The 18,780-nt window shown below is 33.8% G+C and overlaps 1 long non-coding RNA gene across 14 annotated transcripts in view; it reads left to right on the top strand.

Annotated features, from left to right (window-relative positions):
* LOC140611795 (uncharacterized) overlaps positions 1–18,780 on the top strand; it is a 148,669-nt gene that overhangs the window by 38,203 nt on the left and 91,686 nt on the right. For 12 of the 14 annotated variants that reach the window (XR_012013037.1, XR_012013050.1, XR_012013028.1 and 9 more), the window contains exons 2-3: positions 11,507–12,028; positions 15,892–16,002. This is a non-coding gene — a long non-coding RNA (uncharacterized lncRNA). Of the gene's footprint in view, positions 1–5,728; positions 5,786–10,805; positions 10,932–11,506; positions 12,029–15,891; positions 16,003–18,780 lie in introns of all 14 variants that reach the window. The other 2 variants (XR_012013056.1, XR_012013040.1) reach the window with 2 other exon arrangements.

Below are 18,780 nucleotides of genomic sequence, written 5' to 3'. Positions count from 1 at the left end.
GTGTAAGTGTATTTTATGGTAATTATTATTTTCCTTAGTTTGGGAGTCCCTGATATTTTCTTTGGTCTAGTTTTATTTTATATGTTCATATTTTAATTTCATCAGATTTTATATGAAGGAGGTTTTCATAAACTGGCTTCACTTCTCTATTTGAATCCAGAAATTGCTAGTCTATTTTAAAAAACATAATTATCATGTAATCCACGTGATTATGTGTTTGTATGTGTGCATATAAAAAGTTAACTAATGTATAGACTAAAAATTTGGTAATTTATTGTCATTATACTTGAGGAAAACATATCCCCTTTGGTCACATTTCTTTTTTTGTCTAAAGCTAGTTTGATACCATTTGCACAAGGAAGCATAATCTCCTAAAAAGCAAGCAACAGTTATATATAACAATAATATGAGACCATGTAGGCAACTAGCAATGCCTACTATATCACATATTAAGTACCTGAAATAATAAGATAGGTGGATCCTAATTAAAAGTTAATCAGACAAAATAGTCCAAATGTTCAGATTCTCTATTGTGCAATATTAAAACTTAAGAAATCAGAGACAAAAATCAGGTTTCCTGCTAAGGCACAGTTACAAATTAACATCATGTTAAAAATCTGTGCCAAATCATAGAGCACAGGGCCTACAGTGAGAATAATTGAAAAAAAAAATGGAAAGGAAACATAAAACAAGTTTCAGATTTATAACTGAGAGTAACTGTCTACAATGTCCAATCTTCATTTCCTGTCATTTAACCACTTGTGGAGTTCAAAGCTTTGGGGGAAAAAGAAATCAAAAAATTTTTAAAGTTGTATTTTTCAAGCATAAAACAACTTTTATGTTTAATTTCACAATAATCCTAAGAAGTTGTTCTTCACAAAGGATGCTTAAAGTATATTCTTAATTATTCAGATGAAGGAACTGAAGCAGATTCTTAACATAGGAGTTTCAGCTAAAATATTTAGCTAATATCATGTGAAATATAAGAAACTCACCATTGGGTATTTTCAAAATAAGGCAAAGACCCAGTTAGGGATCGATTCTCATAAAGAAGTATAGTAAGAATTTGATTTAAAAATGTTTATTTATAGAGAACCGTGTTTTTAAAAAAAAGTTGCTGTGGGCTGTTGACTTCCACCCTTCCTTCTTTTCATCAATGTCAACCAGGGAACCCACATCTCACTTAATACATCATGGAAAGCTCTCTATTAGAGAACTCACCTTCAAATATGATGTGGATGCCCTGAAGTAGGCTAGAAAATTGGACTGCAGTCTGATTCCCAGATAGAAAACCTAATGGCTGACAGCGAGCTAGTAAATTACTTTCATGATAAAGTGGAAGTGAATAGCTGTTGACTTGGGAATTACCCAGGACTACACACTGGTCAAGGTCCAGGACAACTTAAACAGTGATCAGTATAGACTGAAGGCCCATGTATTTCTGTCCTCCATAGCTCCCAGAATTCCCACATAATCTCATCAAATGGGAAAACATCTGTAAGATTGGACTTTCCTGCCTCTTTCACGAGTGCCAACTTCTGTTTTGTTTTAAGAAAATAAAGAAATGACAAAATTTAGCTTCAGTGAGTTAAAATGAATATTCCTTCTATAAAAATGAAAGTCAGCATTTAAAATCATGAAAGTTAGCATCCTCTCAACAAGTTTGGTTCTGTAGTTTTCAACAATCTGTTATTATGACATATACCATTTTTTTAAATGCATGTATAGTTTCTTAATGCCAATATAATTATATTTATGTGTTGAAAAGCTTCATAAAAGGACCAATAAGGGAAGCAAAAGCAACTCTAATTTATCTACAAACCTTATTTTAAAATGCTATATTCTTATGTAATACATACTTTTTAAAACTGAGCAGTGAATAGTGTTTGTATTAGTTGAAACAAATGTGATAAAATAACACTGTGAAGGAAATATCTATAGAAACATAAATAATCTGGAAGGATCATCTAATAACCAAATTTCCAAAGTAAGTTAAATGAATAAATTGATTCTAAATGATTAGGTATACATTTCCAAGGGAATAATTTCTCTAAATTATCCTTTTAGAAAAAATATAAATTATCGACCTACATAATCATTGTAAATTGTCAACTCATCAGTTAGGTCTTGGCAAATGGCAATAATTACAATGATAACCAAAATGGGAGACCAAATTTGTGGGGCCATGTTTTGTTTGAAGGACTGAAGGTAAATATGGCAATAAAGTGTCTTGTTTTCATCATATTTATCCATGAAATCATTTGGTATATCAAATATGTTATTGCCTGTCAGCACAGCACAGCATGAAGTGGATATTTGGCGACTTTTCAATTAACTCAGCCAATGCAGTAAACCAAACCAGATAATTCAGGTTAAAAAAAAACAAAAAAACAAAACACTTCTGAATTATCAGATCTGGCTGTCTGCATTAGGGACTAATTGAAAGCAGAAAGGACTGCTTGTCAAACACAGTCACTTAAAATTATTACAACTGATTAAACAGATCCCTCATTGCTAAATTACAAGACAAGTTAAATTTTAATAGCTATAAGAAGAACCTAAGGCAGGATCTCTATAATAAAATGGATTGGCTATTTAATGTCAGATACTAAGCACTCAATCTTATTATAATCAGCTGATTCAAGTGAGTAGTTCTAATATTTAAGCGAATAAAATAACCAGGCCATTATTGTGGGCAGTAAGAAGATAAAATCAGATAAAATTATACCTTTATAAACTTCAGTATTGAACTACTTTCACCATATTGAAATGCTTTGTGATTTTACTAGAAAGACTAGTATACAGTTACTGATTGTACTGTTCAACAGGTTATTGCATCTTAAAGTCATTATAATATAGAATTTCTTAGGATAATTTATTAAATTCATTCTGATTTTGTTAATTCAATTAACAATTGAATTAAAGTGAGAGGAAAAAACAAGATTCTTCACACCAAGCTCTTATTACTCAAATTAAGATGTTTCATTTTGATAATAAAAGATTATATAAATTTTAGAAAAATACTTAATAAACAATACAATTAATAAGATTTTAGAATACAAAATTGACTTTTTTATTTTGAAAAGAATGGGTTTGCTCTCTGAGGCAGTAACAGTGATGACCCTGAAGTATATTGTCAATATAAACCAGTGAGAATTCATCAAATAAAGTTCCTAAAATTAGTGCTTTTACATGAAAGTACATTTTGAAGTAATGCAATGGACCTTTTTTTTTTCTTGTAAATCTATGAGAGGAAAGTATATGTACAATTTTACTTCTATTTCTTTCTTTTTTTATAATTTCTTTATATATTTAAACGCATTGTTATATAGAAGCAATATGATATTCAACTTGACGTTGGATTACTATATATTCTTTGAAAATTAAATTATTCAATATAAAAGTAATCAGTTTTACATTATACCATTAATAATAATGAAGGCAGCAACAATTTTTAGAATTTCAATTTTATCACTTTAATCTTAGAATAAATGAAGGCTTTACTTCTTCAAACTCTGGGATTTTTATAAACTGATTCTAAAATGTAAAGAAGTAATTTATCTATTTTAATTCTTTCAAATCTTAGTGGACCTTCTAGTCATATTTCACACTGTACATATTTTACATTCACAAAAGAAGTGTCAGCAATGGTTTGGGGTCTTTGCTGTAGTATCAGGAGCATTTTTGGATATATTTTTCTGTCATTTCTTCTCATAACATTAACTCCCAGGATTGGTAGAAATTCACCAGATCCGAGATGAATAAAAAACCAACTGAAGATTTTGTATAGAACCAAGTACCTACACTTCACACTGTAAATACCATTTATTATGTAATGAGTGACCTGTATGAAAAAGGTGTAGCTACACTGAATAATGGGAGCTAGTACATCCCATTAGAGGCTGTATGACCAACTAGGGATGACAGCTCAAAGAATCCCAAGCTGATGGCTTCGCTGACATGAGCTAGTGCATACCTAGTCAGCCTCATTTTTGTGACATGTCCCAGTTCAGCTTGACGGGGACACCAGAAGCTGTGCCTGGAAGTCACAAGGTATCTATTACACTATTAATGTATATGCTTTTTTGTTCTCAGATCTGTGTGTATTTTTTTTTAATTCTAAGTGAATTTGAACTGGATGAAGCCTATTATGTTTGATGTGTTTGACTATTTGAAATCAAGACCACTGCTTCTTACAGGGCAGAGAATTTAAAAAACTAACTCCTATAACTTAAAAGTAATACCATCCACAAAATATCAAGTTTGTATCCAACTACATAAAGAAAAAGTCCAAGATAACAAGAAACAATATGGACTTAAACATTCAATTAAATTAATAACCTGCTCTACTGTTCCGGAACTGTCCTTTTCAGATTATATTTAGTGTGTTTATAGAACCAAACTGATTACTTTTTTGGATATTATTTCACTTCTAAATTTCCTTTTGGGCTAGTGGGATTTGGGGGGAAATGTCTTTGCTAATTTCAAAAAACTGTTTAAATTAATTCACGTCAATTCAAATACCTCGAGAGATTTCCTATGTATAGATCTCATACCTGTTGCTGAAGATATATAATTCATGTTTCTCAAGAGCTTAGTTTCAATGTAATGGCAATTTGTGAATGTGTGTGCATGTGTGACTTCAGCTACTATAGCTCATAGCCTGAAAAATTAAGTATGAAATCTCTAAGTCCATGAAAAAGTATAGAGTGAGGTGACTAAATACATTTTTATTGTCCAAACACTGATTGATTTAAAAGAAAATGATTTCTACTAATTTTGTTTAGTTTGCTTTAGAACACTCCATTCAGTTCATTTTTCCCTAGGTATATTATTACAGGTACCCTTTCCAAGAACAAATGAAGAACCAAGCTTACTTGAATATCAATATTCAGTTAATCCTAGGAAGGATGTATTAGGTTCAATATTAAATACTTAGTGTCTATATCATCAGGTTTTTATGGCTAAATCTAATATGCATATTTTGTGAAATTGATAGAACTTAACAATTGAGGTCTATATAGTTAAGAAAATACAGCAAAATATAGCTGCATGTATTTGGGTAGAATTCAAAGATGACAAGATAGAAATTAACAAAAACTTGACTTTATACTTAATAAACAGAAGAAAAGTTTTCAATAAATCTTTTTTAGCTACTAAAATAAAAAAAAATGCTCCTTAACTTCACACCATTCTCTAAGAAACCGGTCCCAATAACCAAGTTTTATTTTATAAAGATGAAGCTCCATGCTCTATGTTTGCAACATAAATCATAGTATATATAAAGTCCTTAAAATTCTATAATCATGGTGCAGTGAATACAAGCTATGATCCAAAGAAGTCAGTTACCTGGAAATTAGTATCATCCTATGGTTAGAATACAAGGAAAACACAAGAAAATACAATTCATTATTAAGTTATAAATTTGACCTTTATATGTCCCTTTGGGTTATTCTTAGAATATATTAGTTGTATGTAGTTATTTGAAGTTTTATAGAAAACAGAATAATGCAAGATATGTGAAATTAATAATCTAACATTGCTTTTTTGGCTGTCTTTCATGCAACATCCTTGGGATTTAATTTACTTATCAGATGGTACCAAATCAGAGTTCGAACAATATTTTTCCAGAAGAAGTGAATTATATTATGCAGCTATAATTCTGACAGTAGAAAAAGAATTATTTCTAAATAATTAATAGCATTTTCCCCCTTTCTTTATCTGAAAGATTGCTCAAGTCATGTTCCCCGAAGGTTTCACTGTTCCATGGAGACAAAGTTGACAGGTGATGGCTAGATATTTTTAATTAGGAGAAACCCCAAAGTAAAGAGCTTTCCAGAAAGAGTAGCAGCTAGCCCCAGTAAACAATATTTGACACCTGCTTTGTTAAATTACAATGAACACCTGCCATTTGCCACTCAGAATGCTTACTGCTCACTAATTTCAAGTAAAAACTAAAAAGTTAGAGACTTCAAATAGGTAGGAGGTTTAAAGTTAAATAATAATCTTAACTTTTGTCTTCATCAGATTTTATTCCACAAGTAGCATATGAATCTATTCGCTTTCCAAAAAATTAAAATTTTCCATTAAGCCTAAGATCCCATTTGGTCACCAAGTTTGATCTTAATTTGAATATTAACTTAAAATTGAGAGGCCTGTAACTTGCCATTTGGCTAAAATGATGTTTCCTATAGGGAAAATCATGAATAATTTACCCTGTATCTCCCTAGACTTTGTTTTTAATGGTAATTCATCCCTTCTCTCAATAAATATTTATGCAGTTGACAGACAATAAGCTAATTAAGAAAAGTACATAATACGTTAGAAAATAAGTATCATAAATTTCTGAGAAAAACTAATTGACAGTTCCTTTGTTGAGACAGATTACACTTTAAACAGAGTGGACAGGGTAGACTTTATAGGAAAGTTTTATTAGAAGAAACAATGAGACCAAAGTGAGGAAGCCTGCCATGGACATGTGGAAAGAGAACATGCCAGGTAGAGGCAAGAGGAAATAGAAAGGCCTTATAATGGTAGAAATCCTGGCATGTTTGAAGGCAAGCAAGATAACAAGTATGGCTGCATTAGGGTTGGGGAGTAGGAAAGGAATTGGTAGGCCTCGTTACAAAATCTGCATGGCCCAATGCCAAATGAAAATGTCGAGTTCCTTATTTAAACAACTGAAAAAAAGTACTGGAGAGGACACTGTATTTAAAACTTTTTCCTTTCTTCCCATGGTCTTTCTTGACTTGTCACATTATTTCCTATTTACTTTTTAATATTGACCTAGGTAGGGGGATCCCTGGGTGGTTCAGTGGCTTAGTGCCTACCTTTGGCCCAGGGCATGATCCTAGAGTCTCTGGATTGAGTCCTGCATGGGGCTCCCTGCATGGAGCCTGCTTCTCCCTCTACCTCTCTCTCTCTCTCTCTCTCTCTCTCTCTCTCTCTCTCACTTTCTCTCTCTGTGTCTCTCAAGAATAAATAAATAACAAATCTTAAAAAAATATATATTGACCTAGGTAAAGAAAAATTAAACTTTTATAGACTATATTATATAACAGCAGTTTTAAATACAAATGTAAGGACACTGAATGCATATGTGGAATCACTGAAGTTACACAATATGCATTTTATTATCTCATACATGTATGAGATGTATATCTTGATGTAGGTCATGTGTATTTTGATGTAGATACACCAGAACAGCATAACAAACTCAACTATTTTTCATTTCCTGATATACAAAAGTTCTCCCAACCCTCTCTACCTTCAGCTTAATGACAAGTAAAGATGGACGGAAAAGGAAAGAAACGATAGGTTGACATGTCATAACCATTCCTTCTTCCTTCATCTCTAGTGTAAAAGGTTAGCTAATATAGGAGTATTTCATGTCAATAGGAACATGAGGATGAAGGAATGAGAGGGTTCCTTAGTCATGTGTGTTTCTTAGAACATAACACCATTGCCTTTTTTCCTTTCAAAGTAAGTTCTTGTTCAAATGGAAGAGCTGCCTCTTAGGACTGTCAGCACGATTCTGCTTGCACAGTCACAGACACAACACAGCTACCTTCTTCTCCCTTTGGATCTTGTGAAGATCCAGGCACCATGCAAGGACTGGAATTCTGTGTTCATGGATCACTGCAAAGGTTATATGAGGATACCAGAGGGGGGAACGGCTGCAAGGAACAGTAGACATATTGTGTGAATCTCCTCACTTGCTTCATAAGCCATTGGACTTCACTTATAAATCACGTGTTGAGGGATAAAGTCATTAAGAAGGCAGCAGAGTGTTATATCAAACACAGGCTGTGAGTGGCTACATGGGTCAGATGCCCATGAAGCTGCCCTGGCAGGAGGAATGAAAACCGAAAGTTAATGAAGGGGCCAGTTGAGTTTGGCCTTGTAAGTCATTATAAGATTTTGAATTTATCCAAACTGAGACTGAAATCCACTCTAGGGTCTAATGGGCAGAGTGGTCACGCTGACGTGTTACATCAAAATTTAGGACAGTTCTCTCCATTTGCTGAAACTTTAGCAATTTAGCCCTCTGCAAAATGCCCCAATTATTTTGAGGGTCAACAGGGTATACTTCCTACATTTTGTGCTTCTAGAAATTTGTAGAGCTCCACCAGGCCATTGTGACACTTCTAATTCTTTTTCTAGTCATGGTGATTCATAAGTACCACTTCAGGAATCTCAAGCTATGTAATAATCTTTAAGAGAGGGTTCCCAATAATACAGTATTATGCCCCAGTGTACTTCAGAGTTTAATAAAATCACTTTTGCATTAAAAGAACTGCACATGAAATCCATGGGACTAAACCCACATTTAGGAAGAAAAAAGAAGGACTAGGTTCAAATAATTAGTTTTGTAGTATACCAAAATCCTATTCCTTTACTAAGGTCATCCTACATGATATGCTCCCTCTGAGGTTCTTGATACATGCTTGGATATGGATTTTTGTCATTTTCTGCTGGGACGATCATTTCTATTAACATCAGCTCAATTAATTCCTTTTTTTCTCAGTCAGACTTTAGCAAAGAGAAGTTGCCCAGTCTGGTCTTTAACTCTAGGTTTCTGATGCTTTAGAAAAATATTGATTTAAGACTTAAAGTCATTGAATTTGACTGAATTCCAAAAACTTACTTCTCTCCATCATTGTAAATAGCTTTCAGAGCAGAAATGTCCTAAAACTAGATCCTGTCAATCTAGTCAAGAAGACTTCTAGAAACTACCTGAAGTGGTAGGGTTGTGGCAACTTAATCTCTAAAACTGTTGTTTCTTCAAGTTTTATTGTTTTTCAAGTTTTATATATTAATATCTTGAAGCCATCACATCATAGTACCAATGAGTTCCTGACAGAGAATTTTCCCACATGGCCAACACTGAAAACGTGTCCGCTGGTCATAATAATGGCCCGAGTATCAGACAAAACAAAACAAAAAAGAAGTCATATGGGTTTAAATTTTGGATTCTAGGAACTGGCTTGTTTATGCCTAATTATCTGAGTAATCATTACTAAAGAGCCTTAGATTTTGACAGGAGACCAGGAACTCTTATAGTTGTTGGGCTAGTCTTCTAACCCTCTTTCTGATAACACCTTTTTTTGCTAAATTTCCTAAATGTCCTTGATTTCTGTTTCCCTTGAAAACAAGAAGTACTTCATTCTAGAACCTTAAATGACTGTTATCACCTATAGATTGTAAAGTATAAAGCATCCTTCCAAGGTTTTCAGGGACTCCATGAGTAGACCTGAATTCCGCCTTCCAGATTTATCTCCCATATGGTTTATCACAAATATACAGATGGTCAGCCATTTCCAAGTCTTCTACTTATGTTCACACTGTTTCCCATTGATTCTGTTGATTGAAAGTATAATTTCCCAAAGGCCCACCTCAAATTAAAATTGTTGATAAAGCCTTTCTCAAATTCCCCATTTTTCAATTATTTAATGAACATCTTTAGAACATTAATATGTGGAACTCATTGTTCCAAACACTTAATCCTCCTGCTAATATGTCACAGATATTGTCACGTCCTCATTTTATAGATAAAGAGACTCCGGCACAAAAAGGTTGAGTTACTTGCTTAGAAGTAATGCAACTTTCCTGCTTCAATTCCAAGTTCTTAATAAATGTCCTGTTATTCCTCAAAATAAAACTTTCCTAACTTCTACTTCTTTATTAGTTTGCTCCTTCAGAGTACTTATTTAATTTTCCTTGAATTATAGGAAATAATAAAACTCCTATTCCAATGGTATTTTAAGCACATGAAATCAGAAACTGCATGCCATACTTAGCAGTATTTCCTACAGCATTTAATTCAGTTTTACTGAATCAAAATTAATAAGCAAATCAAGGTAACTTTCAAGTTTTATACATTCATTATTTTCTATAGTTTCATAGTAGAAGTTCTTGCAATATAATGGCGTTCATGGTTGGTTTTGTTTTACGCTGTTTACTTTGCATGTTGCAGGTTTGTTCAGGAAAGTGTTACTGTACAATATTATACGTGCTTTTATTTATTATATAATACTATTATTATTATTGTTTATGTACAGGGAAACATGTTACGGAAGTTAAGTAATTTGCCTATTTCACATGCAGATGTATATATATTTTATAATATGTAACTGCATAACATTAATGTCAATGATAATGGATAAAACATTTTTTAAAAGACATTAATGTAATATTATATACACTACTAACAGAGAGGTAGAACTACCAATAAAAACTATACTATGCCCTGCTATATGAGAAAATGAACTGCTGGAGATAAAGATTTTCTTTTTAACAAATAGTCAGTGAAAATTTAAAATAAAAAATTTACTATTATTAGTGGACAATTAACATATGACTTTACATCTGTGTAGGTTTCCATACTCTAGAAAACACACTCTGGTGATACTAAGCTCACCTTTGAGACCTCTCTTCTGACAGCCAGAAAAAGACTTTGAGTTACTAACAGTGCCAACTCTATAAAAAAAAATGAAGAATCTTGACTTCCAGTCCCAAGATCTCTCCAAGTAATTCTCCATCCACAAAAATAATTTACACAAATTTCCAGGGAAATAATTCATTTCCCTTTTATTCTGAAGAAAGCAACATTCCTGCTGGGTGGCTGACAGCAGGTGTTAATTCTGCAAGTACTAATTTAACATAGCAGGTGTCAAATACACTGGGTATTAACTGCATGGTTGCTACAAAGTGATGACAATCACTAAATGAGCTCCGATTAGGTGGCCACTGGCACTTGCAGGCCTTCTGCTCGATTTTATTACTCACCTGAGTTTCATCCGTAGGTACATCACATGGAAGCCTGTCACTCAGGAGTTTATAAAGTAATGATCATCTACTTCAGGGATATGGACATTTTCTCTATCTCCATCATTTCCTCTTTTCAGTCACATATGATGTGACATATCAGGGTAATTATAATCATTTTAATTTTTTTAAATGATGAATAATACTGTAGGAAAATTGCCAGCAGCTGCTTCAAAATTAACTTCTTTCCCAAAATATTGCCAACCACCTGCTCCCATCCCAGTCCTCTCCCCACTACTTATAAGTAATCTGGAAAAATATGCACACAAACACTTAAAACCTGCCATAATTTATGAGAAATATAATTTCTTGGAAGAACCATTTAAATTTATGCCTTGTCATTTAATCGATATTTTTGGTGTTGGTAAAATATTCTTTCTAACCTAGTGTCTGATTTTCAACGTATAAATTCTAGATGTTTTCCACAACTGATGACATTTTTATACAATGCTCATGCTAATAATATCTCACAACATTTTGTTTAAATACTTAGCTGTGTTTTCACTAGTTGTTAACTTTCATGCTTCCATGTTCAAGTTTTGGTTATTCTTTTCCAATAATGTATTTGTTGTTAATAAGTCCACTTTGCATTCTTTCTTAAAGCACAAGTCTCTCATTTTTGCACTCCATTCTCACCCAGCAACTTACTTACTTTTACTTGTTTTGTCCTTTTCTTTAGGAATGGCTAAAAACAGAGGAGACAGAGACCACAGCTGTTTGTAGATGGGACACGCATGTCCGAGATATTACTGATTTTCTGGAGGAAGTCGCCAAATGACTGAGAGATATTTTCAAATTACTTTCTTTTAATACAAAGAAATTTTATTGTTCAGGTTCACTTAACCTACCCTTAAATCTCCTCAACCTTTAGGTATTCGGCTGCAGCTGATAGATATAACAATATATGGTGTAAATTAATTGAGTTTTCATCTAAATCACCAGGCTCAAATTCTTTGAAACATCTACTCGCAGATAAAATCTATGCAAAGTCTGTCAGCTGTCAGCTTTTTACTATTCTTGTATAGTTGGTTAACAACCGTGTTCCGAAGCTGAGTGAAAGCTGAATTTGTCAGGCTTTTGTGAAACAAAGAACTCAAATTCAGAAGCCTTACCATGAGAATAAAGCCACCTACAGGGATGTTTTATACGAGTTTGATCTCAAAGAAATGAGATGGGGTGCTGAGAGAGGTGCCAAAGACAGGTAAGGGCAAAAGTCAGTGATAAGAATACCAACGTCCAGGGGAGCAAATCCCAACGTTACCTTTTATTTTTCTCTAATCAACCAATATGCAGTTTATGACTCAGTGCATGACAGCCCATTTGTGATGCTCTTTAGAGAGGTCTTACTTCATGAGAGGAAAGTAAGCCTGATGTCTTTGAAATGGAGATCTAAAAATGTAATGAGAATGTACTCTTCAGATCATAAATGTATTTTATGTAAGATCCTCTTTCATCACGGAGAGCTTATTGTGTAGACAAAAAAGAGTGCTATGGAGCCCTTATTTTAAAGGACTTCTAAACATAGCTACCCTGCCCCCTCCCCAAACTGTGAAATGAGATGAATTAGCTAGCCAAGGCTCCTTTAGCAGTGGTTATCACATTTATGGAATCATGCCATTATAACAGGCTTTCTAAATCATAACGGGAAGCTGAGCCTTGATTGCAGGGTTGGCAAATGTGGGCCAAGAAAAGTCTCTAGATACACTGATTTAGAAATTGTTAGCAACTGTGATATATATAGATATAGATATAGATATATAGATATAGATATGTAAATCAGGGTATATTAAATATAATACTTAATGTAAAAATATATAATTTATATATATATATATTTATTTGTATATGTGTATATATAAATAACATAATAAAAACTGTTTAGCCCATGAGGTTTGCATTCATTTATCCTGAAACTAGGATGATGCCATAATGCTAAAGGTCAACTAAGTCAGACCTTAACCACTAATTATGATTTGATCAACAACATCTAGCTGTTATCCATGATAAGAAGTAAAAGAATCTACCTCTATAGAGGTTTCATGTAAATACTGTGGTGCCCAGCAAACTATACTTTCTGATATTAAATGAGATATTTGACAAATAATAGTCTTATGAAAAAACACGTCCTCTTAATGTATAAAAAACGGAATCTTAAATGTGGAAATGACCAAAATTCCATCTTTTGCATAGAGGATCTGAAGATGGCTACTTCATGAGAAACCACATAATTACTTCCACCTACTTTAAAACATTTGTTTTAGTTTCTCTTATTTCCCAAAGCATGCTTTTATTATTTTTGTCCTGTTGCTGATTTTACTATTTCACACTAAGTCAAATCTTACTCAAAAGCCAACCAAATCTTGGATAAAATTCAAGATTACAGTCAAGGCAAATATTCCTGTATAAACATAGAAGTCAGACTCATAGAAACACAGAAAGACACACGAAGACACACTACTGCACACACTTCCCTTGTCAATATACATACAGATTTAGGCATAGACAGTGATTTCTCTTACTAGAACATGGAAAATCAATAGCGTAACAAAGAGACCTTTGAAAACATCTGACCCCATAATTTACCTGGTTCATTTCTGCAATTCCAGAAAAGTAAGCAATTATAAAATCCAAAACAGGTTGTTACTTTGTCTTTTCCAGAAGATCTTCTTAAGTTCCTTAAACCCTTTTCTTTTCTTATTTCATCATTCATAGACAGTAAATTTGTGTTTGGTTACACATAATTTGGAACAAATTCTAAAATTACATAGATTATGGGTATGCGTGATGTCCTGATACGGACATCATGATATGGGTTTGCAAGTATTATAAGGGTTTGCAATTTTTATAAGCAATGATATATCCCTTACCTATCCGTGAAAGGGATGTAAGTTAGCTTTGGCATACAGAATAAAAAGACGGAAAGGGAAAACATTTTTAAAAGATGATACTTATTTTTAAGAGTTAATTGCTACAGTTCTCCACTACTGAAGGTTATCTCTTTCCTTAACCTCACTAAAGTCATTATCACGTTATTCTTATGCCACTACTGTTTACACAGAAGTGTAACACTTCTCTGCAAGCTTTGTGAAAATAGGATCATTGTCCAATCAATTTCTGTATCCTTCACAGATGTCCATGCCTACTCTCTACCCTCTATATTACAGACTTTCCATAATTATTCAATATAGTTTTAAGCTCTACAGAAGACAGGCAGGTAAGAAAACAAAAGCTCTACAGATGACAGGCAGGCAGGTAAGAAAATTACAAGATGGCCTTAGGTTGTTCTCATTAAAAACAACAAAAATAATAGCATGAAAGTTAATGTGTAAAACAAATACTTTCCTCACACTGAGTTCTAGAAGAACTGTACCAAATGGGTACTCACATAAGGGGGAATGGGACTTAATGAATGATATACTTAATTATAATTTCCCAAGACAAAATACACTTCTCAGGTAGATACTTCTTACAAAAAAAAATATAAAAGTCAAGAACAACTAAAAACTCAGGGATACCATTTTGGCGAGTTAACACTTGACAAGGACAGAATGATGAGAATGTAGAAAGCCTGCCTGTTTTAAATATCAGTCTTGGAAAACTTGTGACAAGTGTTCAAAGCCAATGTATAGATCAATTCTCTGCAGGATTCATACTGAATGTAAATTGGTTCACAATATTCTATTTCGTTGCTATATAAACAGGTTCCAGATATTGGATTCGTTAATTTTTCTTGCATTTAGATTTTCAATGAACATCTGCCAACCACAGCAGGCTGAGAAATATGAGCTCATGATGAAAATAAATTGCAAATTCCAAGAGCTATGAGGAGCTCCAGAAGCATGTACTCTTAGACATGAGAGTAAAGGATTTCAATGAGCAAATAATACATAAATTTAAGCAGCTAATGTGCATAAGATGAGAACCCCAACCATCTACCAACACTCTTTTCTTGAAGGGAGTAAATTTAGTATTTTGGAGTCAAAGGCTCTTTAGAGGACTTAATAAAATTATGTGCCACTAACTTAGGAAAACACACAAACACACAAAATATTTCATACCTTTGGATACCTTACGCTTTTCTTGGCTTCCTCCACTCTAGCCATCATAGCCTCTTTGTTGTTTTCTCAACTAGAACCACTCGGGGACTTTGCAGTGACAATGCCATCGCCAGTAATGATCCTCCTGGAGTTATCTTTTCTGGCTTGCTTTCGCTTCTTTCAAGTCCCTGCTCAAATGCCCCTTCTCATCTGGATGACCTCAAAAGATCTATGTAAAACTTTATTATCTTCACCATCCCCTACTCTCCAGACACCCCCTTATTTTGTTCTATAATTGTAGCACTGTGTAAATGTTATACATTGTAATTGTTATTTTTACTCTTTATTTTATATTTCCTAATTGAAAATCAGATCCACAAGGTTAGGAATTTTTATATAGTTTTCTGTTCAGTCTTATATCCATGATACTTAGTAGATAACCCTAAATATGTATGGAATGAATGAATACTATTCAAGCAGGTAGTAAAGTATGGTGCTAAAGAATAACTTTTTTTTTTAAACAAATGGATATGGATGAGTCTTGGTATTTGTAGCCCTTTAGTGAGTCTACGGACAAGCAGCTTTAGATCTTTTAGCTTCTGTTTGTGTTAACTTACAGAAGGATGTTAAGAAAGCCTACAGTTATTTAGGGTTCAGAAACAGAATGCTGTCTCTTTCCACATATCCCCTCCTCTTTCTTCCAACTTGTGTAGAGAACTGATCTTCCTCAGACAAATCATGAATTTTTCTGCAGTATAATGTGACAAGCACAAAAAGGCAGAGTCATTAACACTTGAAGAGAAAGAAAATTACTTAGATAAAGAGATTAAGCCAATCTAAATTATTAAATTCTGAGGACAAAAAAGGATGAAAGTAAATAGAATAAGTAGAGAGTAGTTCCGGGGGAGAGAAATTAAGATGTTATCGGTGAGTAAAAAGTTTCAGAGAAGTTCAAATTGTGAAAATTAAGGTACTGAGAAATGTTGCCAGAGGTTATGAACTGCATTTTTTTTTTTTTTTTTTTTAGCGTCTTCGGAGTAAGGATTGGAATGACTCTCTTTTTCCTTGTAGCTGATGAAACTGAGTGGTTTGAATGGTTTCCAGGTAACAACAGACAGATGCTGACTCCAGAATGAATGTGAGTTACACATATAAAAAGCCTAGTACATTGCATGGTCTACTATTACTATTCAATAAATTCTGGGTATTAATAGGGTAAAAAATACTCATCATATTCCATTGCAATGAGAGCACTGATTTATTCATTTAACATTTATTAAATGCCTATTAGCTTCTGGAAACTATGCTTGCCATTAAGGATATATTACAGAAAAAGACAGCCCGGGCTCCTGGATTTATAGATTTTACTTTTGATGGATTTAACTGAAGATTAATTAATATCAGGGCAGACATAAGGATAGGCTTCTGCCAAATTTTATGAGTGTACTGTAGGTATAGGCATGTTTTTCCCCTGGGAGTTAGACCCTAAATCTTTAAACAGATTCTCAGAGTAATTTGTTACCTTATTGCCTAAAAAATTCCTTCCCTGAGTGAGAGAGGTTGGAGTCAAAAATAAATTACAGCTAACTGAGGGATACTTTCATCACTGAGTGTGAAATACTTATTTTAGGTTATTAAAAGAGCAAAACCAACCAAACGCACAAAAGCAAACTATTAAATTTTCATCAAGTAGGAGTTGATATTTAAATTCGTCTTCTATTCATCAGGGATCTTGCCCCTTATAGACCAAGACTGGGGAGAGGAGGAGATCCAGAACCAGAACCAGAAGGCAGAACAAGGGAAAATTCACTGAAAGGAGCGGGGAGGGGTAGGGACTTAACAAGAAGTGTTACTCTGGTGTATCACCAAGAGCACTGGAGCTCCTAATTCAAAACACAGTACTATAGAGATTCAGGAGAAACTTGTTCAAGACTGAGCTTCCCTGAATAATTGTAGTGTTAATTCAGGCCATCTGCACTTGCAGTCCTCAAGCAAGGGATTCTCTGGTTAGACAAGAAATTCTTTTACCCCCATTTTACTCCAGATGATATGTAAAGGTGCAATCAGTCTCTGCACACTGCCCAACAGAGGGTACGTTTGAATGAAGCAGCCCTTTTTTAACACTGGTGCAGTAGAAACTCCCCGAAGTTGATATTGCAACTTACTTCCCAAGAGACATTTATGGAAAAAAGAGACATATTGAGCAAGAAGACCTACCTACTTGCTTGTGTCCTGCAAGAAGATAATCAGAATATAATCTGTAATTATACATTAATAAGTAAATTAAAAAAAAAAAGTCTCCTGAACCTTGTCCCCATCATATGGCCACTTAAAATTCCCTCTTAAATTCTCAAGGGCTCAGCAAGATAGGTAGAAAAGTTATTTGGTGTACACAAGATAACACAAGAAATACTTTAATAAATTCCTGAAAAAAAATCATTAGGTAAAAGTCCTTTTGATCAGCATCCCCTAGCCTGATTCACTTCCTTACTCCTCAGAGGAAAGTATTTTTCTGAACTTGCTCTGTAATTTTTCTGTCCTTTTTGTTATATACATTTGGTTCATTTAGTACCCAAATCAGAAATATTGTATTTTATGAGAGAATTTCATTATTATTGTTCTTGTAAAAATACTGTTCTGAGACCATCTATTTATTTAAAGTAACATCTTGGGGATTTTTTTACAGACCTACTTCTTTATCTGAGTAGCTTGGCCTTACTATATATGTATATATGTGTGTATATGTATGTGTATATATATAGTGTATATGTGTATATTTAGATTGGTTTGATTTCTATTTGTTTGTGTTGGATCTGATTAACAGTATCATTTAGGGCTCTTGTGGCCTGTTGGAGGTCATTCTCTTGGTCTTTTCAGAAAACACAGAAATGACTTTGTACCGTCATGACTAGGGCATTTGGACTAACTGAAACTACCATTGGCTTTTTTTCTGTAGATCAAATCCTCAGCTAAGCCAAGAATGAGGATTCACGAGATCAGATATTAAAAAGAAAATGTCAAAGTAGTAGGGAAAAAGAGGGCATGTGCCACACAGTTACTTCAATGACAGACTAATTTGTGTGTGTGAGTTGGGGGCCTTTCTTGAAACTCCTAGTAACTCAGAATGTGCTAACAGAAGTTAATTTGTGTCAGTAAAGCTGGTGGGGGCTTGTTCCACTACAGAATTAGGATGAAAAGAACATATAAAAATTTGAAGGAAAAAGGTGACCAATGGCTGGCAAAGCCTAAGACACGTGCAACTACTTTATTTTAGGAAAATTGGTAGATATTCAGAAGATGGTTTTGGACTAAAAACACAAACCAAGAAAGGTTAAAATTCCCAACAACTACTTATGCTTTAAACTCTTTTTTCACATGCAAAATGAAGGGTTTGATGAAAATTATAGTATCCTTCTAATTCCATGCTTTCTACATAAATTTCATCAGATTCTTATTTTCTTTAAAATAGCAATAATAAAACCTCAGATTTAAATTTGATATTCAATAATTTTATGACCTTTCAGGAAAACAAGCAGTTAGGAAAATCAGACGAGAATCGCAGAGGTTCATTACAGGTTATCTGGCAATGACCTAACTGGGCCTGGGAACTTGTCATCCCCACTTTCGGGAGAAGGGATTTGCCCACATTCAGTCTGTTCCCAGGAGCTAAAGACCTCTAATGTCTGTAAGTGTCAGGCAGATAGCATTTCCTTGCAGTCTCCTCAAAACTGGCAACGAGGCTAACCTTGATTAAAGCCCAAAATACTTATTCTCTGAAGACAAACCTGATTTTACTCTTACCCTCAAAATAAAGTAATAATAAAGGAGAGTTACACTGGTAGGACATAGCCCCAAATAAAGTCCCATGTAGTAAGTTGTTTCTCTCTGCAGTCAATGACCACTGCCCCTCTACAAT

This window comes from Canis lupus, chromosome 2, assembly GCF_048164855.1.
Source record: "Canis lupus baileyi chromosome 2, mCanLup2.hap1, whole genome shotgun sequence".
In the NCBI taxonomy this organism is placed as follows: Eukaryota; Metazoa; Chordata; class Mammalia; order Carnivora; family Canidae; genus Canis; species Canis lupus.
Note: the sequence above shows the minus strand (reverse complement) of the source record. Positions and strands in the feature narration are given on the sequence as shown.